This window comes from Hyalella azteca, unplaced genomic scaffold (assembly GCF_000764305.2).
Source record: "Hyalella azteca isolate HAZT.00-mixed unplaced genomic scaffold, Hazt_2.0.2 contig10443, whole genome shotgun sequence".
In the NCBI taxonomy this organism is placed as follows: domain Eukaryota; kingdom Metazoa; phylum Arthropoda; class Malacostraca; order Amphipoda; family Hyalellidae; genus Hyalella; species Hyalella azteca.
Window position 1 is genome coordinate 39,950 of NW_025940484.1, and position 10,185 is coordinate 50,134.

Below are 10,185 nucleotides of genomic sequence, written 5' to 3' on the forward strand. Positions count from 1 at the left end.
GACGGCTTTCACCGGTGTCTCGCGAAGCAGAAGAGGAAGTATCCAAACAAGAAGATTCAGAAAAAGAACTTGAATCGCAGCTTTCAGTAGTACTAGAGCCACTCTCGTCGCTTGATGGTGCACTGAACATTTTTCTGAAGTGTGATTCGTAGGTTGTTATTTTAATTTCAACATAATGGAGCTGCTCTGAATAGAACTTACGTTGAAAGACGGCTCCGCTTGCTTTCCTGGTTTCGCAAGTTATAATTTCAGGCACCGACAGTCCTAAGAAACAATGTATTTATTTAGAATAAATTGAAAAAAAGTAAAATAGAGAACAAAAATTAAGAGACCAGCTAAAACTCTTTGGTGGTCTTTGACTGCAGTACTAGGATTGATGTAAATACACTTAGACATGTAAAAGATTCTGAAATTAACATTAATTTAACTCGATTGATTGTATAACCCAATATACAGAAATTTAAAAGCAAAGAATAACCCGCAAAATTTTTTAATATCTTTCTAGAAAGCATTTTGGAGTCCATATTCATGTTCAGTATGAAAATTCTAGACTACCGATACAATCAATTAGTTGTCGAAATTAACCAAAAAAAAATAGAAGTTTAAAGCTAAACCAACAAATAAAAATTTTCTAGGCAGCAGAATAAGTTTAAATTCGGGACTGTTGAAATTCATTTTGTTCGTTGTCAACATATAATGCAGAATATTTACATATATATATCGTTTAAAAGACCGCAATGTCCTTGAAGTTATGATACCCGTGAAAGATCAAAATAATTTCTAACTACTGCATAACTGTAAACAGTAAATCTGCTATTACAGTGAATTCAGTTGACAAAGAAATCGTTAGTTGAGTTGGCTTAGAAAATTAAGAATGTCTAACCTTCCATTCTTATACGATGCTTGAATACACGCTCTCCATATTCTTGAAGGTCCGGTTCGTGGTCAGAGTTGAACAGCAAATCGTCGTTCCTGACGAACGGTAGAGTGCATTTCAGAAACTCAGACATCATATCTACGCGTTCTTGCCCCTTGCTAACGTACGTCTGTTTAGAAGTATAGCCTGGTATTCTACTTAATGGCCTATACTTGGAATAGGTCACGAATCCTGTTAGTTGAACAGGGGGGTGGCAATTCAACACTCTGCCAACCACTTTAGTAAGATATAGATGTATGGGCCAAAGTCTTTTTTCCAGAGTTGAAAGGCTTTGTAATGGGTCCATTTTAGATGGACCAGCGATCGGTCCTATTTCGATCCCAGATTGCGTGTTCGATCCACTCGATAACCTAGAGAGTGAATTTTCTCCGGTGTTCTTACGTGTGAGGGAGGTGGTCAACTCCTCCGTGTCTCTTCTCAGTTTATGGAGATGTGGGCTTAACGATCCTCCAGCTGGTCCACAATTTTCCTTTGCAAGAGAACCCCCGATAGGGGATATGATTCCTAGTGGAATTTTTTCTGTCTTAATTGGAGTTAATTCAAATTCTGGCATAGAATTTCCTCTTTCAGAACATTGCGGTTTTATCCCAATTTTGACGCGGAAGGTATATCTATATGATTTTAATCCAAAGCTGGTCAATAGATGAGTGTTCTTTTGCGCTGTGCTTAGACCAAGGAAAACTGGACAGTCGAATCTAAGATTAGTGCACCTATAAGCGAATACATAAGGAGGCTGAATAAATACTTTATAATCCAGGGTTTTGCAATATTTCACCAGCCTCTGTTGACTAAGAATTGAAAATGGGAAGTTACAGCCGAAAACACTTTGTCTAAGATAAAAATCGTATTTATTAAAGAAGTTCATGTTGGCAGAAACTCCATTCGCTGGAAGACGAGGACGAGTTGCCGAGTTTAGAACTCCTATTTCTGGAGTGGAAGGAGATGAGACTTTTCTGGTTGCATCAGAAATCGTTTTGGACGCAGAATTTGAATTATTTATTCGCTTTGCAATTTTCAGCGGCGACTGGGGACGATCAGTTGGTATTTTACTAGGTGATTTCGAAGGTTTCCGTTTTACGCGCCTTTCATTATACTCCGAATGCTGAATAATCGGGCTTATTGTAAGCTCAGGATGCTTCGTCAAATCAATTAATTTACCAGGATCGTTTAGATCAACATCAGTCTCCGAGTTCCCCGGATAATTAATTTGTTTGGTTTCCACGCGTCTGGTATCAGTGACCCTAGAGGAAGAACCTGATGAAGTATCATTCGATTTTTCTCCTGATACGTTTGCACTGTCTTCAGAACTGTATTGAGCTTCACTATCTTCCATAACCAAACGTTCTCGTACATCATAAGTTTTTTTCCCTTCATCTCTAAAAATTTGAAGTTCATTTTCCTCAGTTTTATCTGATATTGGTCGCCTTGGGGTAGGCAGATCAACACTGGGGTCTAAAACTTTGTCATAAAAACGTTTTTCACCCGTTGCAACATTTCGTAGCATTTGTGAAAATTTGTCACGAAGTTCAAAGATGTTGATATTCTCATTCGAGCTTAGCACTTTTAATTTTTTTGGTGCTCTTTTCGTGGCATCTTTCACGGGAGATAAATTTCCGATGTTACGTTTTGCGCGACCTTCGCAAGTCTGGAGTCTAGTTCGTTGTGGAGCGTCGCAGCCTCTAGACGGTTCTGTTGATACTCGAGGAACATCCATTTCTGTTTTACTTGCCTTTTCGGGAGTCGAAATTAGCGGAGTATCATAGGAAGGTTTCGAAAATTTTTTGTTGGTAATATCTTCATCAAACTGTTTCTTCTTTTTGTTGTCAGCCAAATCTACTTCGGAGGTTTCATGCATTTTGGACTTTTTAACGATATCTTCTGCAATATGTTCAGCGGAAAATAATTTACGCTTTATTCGTAATGCTGGATCGGTATTGACGACTGTAAAACATTTTCCAGCAATATTCACGCAATCTGGCACCGGAACGTCAGCATCAGGGCGAGGTTCCCCAAGTTTTAGTTGGCCGTATACGTCAGTTGGATCAGAATTTTCTGACCTTATTGGAGTTTCACCAAAAAAAGATCTGTCTTGAAATTTCGTTGACTTTTCTTTAGGAGTGGAAACCACTGGAAACGATCTAGCAGGAACACGGGGAGAAATTTGAATGGATGTTTCTCCAATTCTAGAATCACATTTCTTGGGTGATAATACAGTCAAAGGTCTCGATGGGCCTTTGATAACTGAAAATTTGGAAGGAGGTACTTCCTCATTTGGAGATTCAAACACTTGAGTGTCCCGATTATTTGCGCACGATTGAGGTTCCGAATTGATGGAATACGTCAAGGGAGCTGACCCCGATTTTTGCGAAGATTCAGTAGGTAGGTCTGAAACTACACGAGACATATTTTCCTTATCCCGAGACTTGAAAGAAATATTTTTCTTGGAAATTGCTCTTGATTGACGTTCCGAATTAATGAAATATCCAGCAGAAGCCGATGCAGATTTAAATGAACGATCAATATTAGTTGAACTCTTAAGGTTTAAGTTGATTTTGGATCGCTCGGACAATAAAGATGATTTTGATGCTTGCGATTTTGGAGTAAGTATCGATGTACAATCAGAAACAGAAGCAGTCCTGGTCGGGAGACGAATAGGAGTTGAATCGGAAATGACGTTAGACGTCGACGATTTTGAAACAGGAGTACAAGGCTTGAAGATGCGGGATGGAGAAGTTGAAGGTCTAGCCGGGTTTTGATTATTTGAAACTCTTCCAGCTTTCTCTTCAGGATTACATTTCCGCTCGCGGCTAAGTGACATTAGGAGGTCAGCCAATCGTGGGATGATTGACAATTTCATAGATCCTGGCTTCAATGAATATAATTGTATAAATTGACATTCGATGGGTAACAACTTTCGCCCCAAGTACACTTCGCAGAGACGCAGATTGATCGCTTTTGAGTATGAACTTAGTGGTATGTTGTACAGTAACTTGTCTTCTTCCTCCACTATCACCTGTAATAAAATATTATACAATTCCAACGCAAGTCGATGAAATAAAATTAATTTTAATTGCCAAAAATAAATATTTAAAATCGAATTGGATGTTGTCAATCAAGTAGATCTTACATAAATTTCTTTTCAAAGAATGAATTAAACCGTCTATAGTTATTAGTTAATCAACGGCAAGAGCACGAAGGGCCACGGTAAACAATCACCAAATACCCAAATTCTAAAATCAAACTGGAAAATTTATTTCAATATCCACCGAATTGCTTCGGAGATAATCTGTTGGCCAATTAGTTAATAAAGTGGTTTGAACAAAATTCGATTACGACGAATTAATAAGGCTTGCCTCTTTACATTTCTTTTAAACAATGTTTCGCCACCACTTGAATAATTTAAAGAGTCGAGTGCATAGCATAAATTAAATCCGACTTTATAGTCCAGACTTACCATTTCTGTGACGCGCCGAGCAAAGGCTCGACGGGGATAAAGGTGATCATGCTCTGTTGTAATGACGAGACCACGGAAAGTGTCGTCCTCTTCATTTTCCTTGGCCAGATCAATTGATGCATCGAAAACGCCTAATAATTCTTGCAGTAAGCGCTGAAATTCTTCGTTTGTGTCCGAACAACCAATTTCTTCTCCATCTTTTATTTTCTGAAGACTAGATGACAGATATTCCAGCGTAATTGAACTGGGTTGGCGGGTCTCGCAAGTTGTGGTCAGAATGGGTTCTGGCTCATTTCTATGGGAACTGGAAGCGTTTGTGATGGAATTTTCACCACCGTAGGTCCTGAAGTTGGAAGAATCAGTATTAGTTGACTTAAAATTAGAAAAATTGCAGCTATCAGAATTCTTACAGGAGTAGCTTGAACTGGAAGTCTCCGCACTGGAATTCTCCGAATACCAAACCTTCATGCTGAAAGTCTCCGAACTCGAATCACTCGATACTGGATCAGACGGGTTGCTGGATTTTTCTTTGTGATCACACCTACCGGAATCGCCATCAGATTTTGAATTGCCCTGGTTGAAAGAATCTGTTGATGCGGAGGATGTGTTATGAAATTCAATTTCAATCTGATCGCTTTCTTCAGTTTCATCTTTATTTTCTGGTATTGAAATATCGAAAAGATCGAATTCTTCGGCCGTGAAATAGTTTTCATTAGGCTCTATAGAATGATGGTCGTTTTGAAAACCTGTTACAGGAACAAGGTTTTCTTCGAAACTGGCTGGTGGAAGAAACGGATCTTTAAAACCGGTAACCCACGAATTTCCGCGAGAATTCGGTAATGAATAATTTTTTAGCGATTCGAATGCTGGAAGGTCTCCAGTTGAACCGGATGCTGGTAGGTTTTCTATGGAAGCGAATGCTGGAATGTTTTCTATGGAAGTCAATACTGGAAGGTTTTCTATAGCACCGGATGCTGGAAGGTTTTCTCTGGAAGCGGATGCCGGAATGCTTTCTTCGGAAGAGGATCTCGGAAGGTTTTCTATGGAAAAGGATCCCCGACGGTTTTCTTCGGAAGCAAAAGCTGAAAGTTGTTTTTTGGAAACAGATGCTGGAAAATTATTTTGAGAATTGGACGCTGGAATGCTGTCACTGGAACCGGAATCTGAACTATTTTCACATGACCCGGATGCTGCAATGTTTTCTTGGACTCCAGGTAAAGGAGTGTTATTTGAGGAACATAATGAAGGAATATTTCGAGGAATTTCTACTGCTACATCATTGTCAAAACTCGCTTTCTTCCCTCTAGGACTCGGGACTTTCAAATTGTTTCTCACCGAACATGTATCTCGCGAGCCACTTTCTGGATTAATAGACATCTTCTTACTCCTAATACAGTTTTGCCACGAGATTATTTGTATTTTAAAATATTCAATGCATAAAAATTCTATGAATTAATTGTCTAAAAAAGTTTAGAATACGCTTTACTTCTGATTACTTAAATTATTCCTGAGAAAAATGGAGCACAGTTGTTTGGGCGATTTCATGAAATTTGATATCGGATCTACACAAGTTAGATTCTCCTATAGATATGAACTTGTCATAGGCTAAAACGCTAAATAAATGCCGTAGCCGCATGCTGCATGGGAGGGGTTAAGGGAAAAATCATCTTAATAATTGGGAATGAGGCGTATTTTTCTCTTTCCGTTGGAAACAAAAACATGATCTGGATAATATTGTTGCACTGATAGCTTGCTTGGGAAAAGAATTTAACCCAACCACACAAACCATTGTTCCACAATCAAATCTAAGGTTTGGTAGAGCGTAACGCGTTAAGGAGATGCATGAATTTCACAAAGCTAATAATTCGAATAAACGAGTACCGGTAATAATAAATTAGGAAAACTTTTACCATTTTCATCTCGCTTAATACAGGGCTTCATTACAAGAAAGCTCCGTTGGCAGAAACTTCACTAAGTTTCAGCTCAACTTAATCGTGAAAATTAAAAAAATGAGCATTTTTTAATCTCTCATGGAATCGCGGATAGAATTTAATTTTGCTCTGTACGTATAGTAGTATGAATAGTCGTAATTTATTCATGCCTAACGCATTGAAATTAACAACTATTTCCACACACTTAAAATCCTACCAACAACCCAACCACCGTCGACGAACAGCCGGTCGTTAGCTGGTGGAGACAATTTGATTCGAGAATCAGCTTAGGCCGAGACGAGGATTGACATGGGAGAATTGTACCCATCAGAGAATTGACTGGGGAAAAAAGTGGGTAAATATTCGCGAAGTCGACTTGTGTTCCGAGTTTCATGAAATGAATACTGGTTCAATATACACTTGACTTCACGAAAAACTATTGCATGTGGGTGCAAGTCACAAATATGTATGCTCACACTTATAAAATGCTCTTGTAAATGTGATTTAGGCTTCCAGGTTGCCTCAATGTGGGACTGAAAACGAAAATTTATAAAGGATTTCTGAGAGGCAGACTCCTAAATTCCTGACCAGTGACCAGCATATGATCGAAGTGTTGTAGACGGTAGCGGCTACAGGACTTGTCCAGAGACTACTAAATTTTACCGGGAAGCACTCGCTTAGCTTCTACTCGACACTCGACGAGTCTCTACTCGACACTCGACGAGTCTCTACTCGACACTCGACGAGTCTCTACTCAACACTCGACGAGTCTCTACTCGACACTCGACGAGTCTCTACTCGACACTCGACGAGTCTCTACTCGACACTCGACGAGTCTCTACTCGACACTCGACGAGTCTCTACTCAACACTCGACGAGTCTCTACTCGACACTCGACGAGTCTCTACTCGACACTCGACGAGTCTCTACTCGACACTCGACGAGTCTCTACTCGACACTCGACGAGTCTCTCCTCGAAACTCGCCGAACTTCCCAACACTCACTGCTCTCAATTGAGCACTCAGGAGTTCTACTCATCACTCACACCTCCACTCATCACTCGCACCTCCACTCATCACTCACACCTCCACTCATCACTCACACCTCCACTCATCACTCACACCTCCACTCATCACTCGCACCTCCACTCATCACTCGCACCTCCACTCATCACTCACACCTCCACTCATCACTCACACCTCCACTCATCACTCACACCTCCATTCATCACTCGCACCTCCACTCATCACTCGCACCTCCACTCATCACTCACACCTCCACTCATCACTCACACCTCCACTCATCACTCACACCTCCACTCATCACTCGCACCTCCACTCATCACTCGCACCTCCACTCATCACTCACACCTCCACTCATCACTCACACCTCCACTCATCACTCACACCTCCACTCATCACTCACACCTCCACTCATCACTCACACCTCCATTCATCACTCGCACCTCCACTCATCACTCGCACCTCCACTCATCACTCACACCTCCACTCATCACTCACACCTCCACTCATCACTCACACCTCCACTCATCACTCACACCTCCACTCATCACTCTCACCTCCACTCATCACTCTCACCTTCACTCATCACTCACACCTCCACTCATCACTCACACCTCCACTCATCACTCACACCTCCACTCATCACTCACAGCTCCACTAATCACTCACAGCTCCACTCATCACTCGAAGCTCTACTTAGCACTCACCTCTATACACACTCAACACTATGCATTCCTCACTCATTCGCCGAGAATTTAGAAGCAAAGCAAATACCAAGCAATTTTACCGTATCTTCAATTGAAAAAGTTTCGAGCCCAGTTTCACCTATCTGCTCAATAAATAGTAGATAATACAAGCACAATCAGCAGTCTATATCCAAGTGAACACGCAAAAAAGAGCTTGAGTAGCGAGAAAATGAAAACGGAACATAAAAAATCAGTGATTTACAATTTCAAAGGGAAAAGAACTGTACATGTTATTGAGACAAAGTTTCCGTTAAAAATATTTAGCGATTCTTATGTCCTTAGATCCTAACCACCAAAGGTGGCTCCAAGAATCTTGAAACCGTTCCCTGACGCGGTCGCGTCGCATTATTCAGCGTGAAGGCTCAGAAAGTGGCATGTACGAACGAAGGCTCCTGCCGCGGTGTTCATATACCCGGAAGTAGAAGTTACGCGACGTCATTTCGACGTACGCTGATGCGCAACGCACACAACTTTATTCACTCATTTACTCACTGTTCAATTTTTCCATGACATTTCCATTCACGGTATAGAACTTTAAATTCAATACATATCCGAACCTTTTATGGACTGAAAATAAAAAAAAGTCTTTTCGAATTCACGTTCAAATTACCTATGAAACTCGGAAATGAAAAATATCGAACGAATACTCACAAAATAGAAAGTTGAGATCTTAAATAACAAAATTACAGGAAATTAATCGTTTGATATGACTACAATACTTAACTAGGTAAAATTCAAACTTCTGCGTAATCAATCGTCATGCATGATATTGAATAGTCAGGAGGCAGGGTTCATCATCAATGATGTAGGTCTAAGGTCTCGACATGTCTGCGTGACAGGAATAAATGAGAATTTTAATAATTCCTCTTTTAAATCCTTTTCTGGGGACTTGAGGCTTAGTTATCCGCCTTTATCGTTTACTTCGGGACACGCAGCAAGATTCGTGTCCAGTGATTCATTAGTGACTCAATCATGATAGAATACCATAGGAACATAAATTAAGAAGTTAATTATCATTAAGTCCTTAATGATATTCACAACGTTCATTACGGCTGAAGCCCACTTAGCATCTGCTTCAGAAGCGCCATGAATTAGGTACGGATATTTCTCCTCAGATAGTCGGGCTTTAATAGTCTAATTTAATACACTATTCCCAATATGGTCTATGAAAATAACGTTAGGTTCACGATTTAAAAATATAAAAAGATGAATGTTCCGCAAAACGGGTGAAAGTGCGACGCTTTTGCTGATTAGCTGATAAAAAGAATTTCTTTTTCGGCTGCCTGTCTTTTGCAGCCAACGATACCCCGACAACCATATTTTGAAGAATCAGGCGTTAAGTCAGGATAGAAAAATTTTGCATTTCCCAAAATCGATTTTCTACCAGGTTTTTATGCATATCTTGACGTTATTTCAAGAAGAAAAGGAAATTTGGGATCCCGACTGAAATAGCTATGGGTTTCGTTGTACCTTTCGTAGGTACGTAGAACTCGGAAGGCCCGACAAAATGAAGTATAGCTTTGCCCATTGACAGAAGTTTTACATCAAGTGAGGAGCTTCAATACACTTGTCGCATCATTGAAATTACCTCTGATTTCATCCAGCGAAGATAAAAAGAATATCACATAAGTTCACTAAATAATTTCGTTAGGCGTCAAATCTTCAATCGCCAAGAAGAATTTTGGCGAGGATTACGAAGTAGCTATAGGCCGAGCAGCCCTAGCTTTTTAAACCATCATTAATTTTCACTCCAATTCACTCAGCGTATTAGTTCAATAAAATATATTCAGTTTTTAAAACCGAAATCGCAATACCGGGACACGCTACGAACCAGCGTCAAAGCTCGGACTGAGCTTACGGAGTTGAGCTTCTCAAGCAAGATATCGTCAACACTTATAAGGTCTCGAACTGGATAAACTTTCTTGCAAAGGAAATGACCCTAAATTAATTTTCAATCAATGGCATTTTAAAGCTAGGAATTGAAGTGTACCCATGTATTTATAAAGTTAATTCGGTTATACAGAATTGGTGAATTGCCTTCAGGAGAACGATCGTTAGAAGTTCTACTTACTTGAAAACGCGTTAGGCTCCTCCA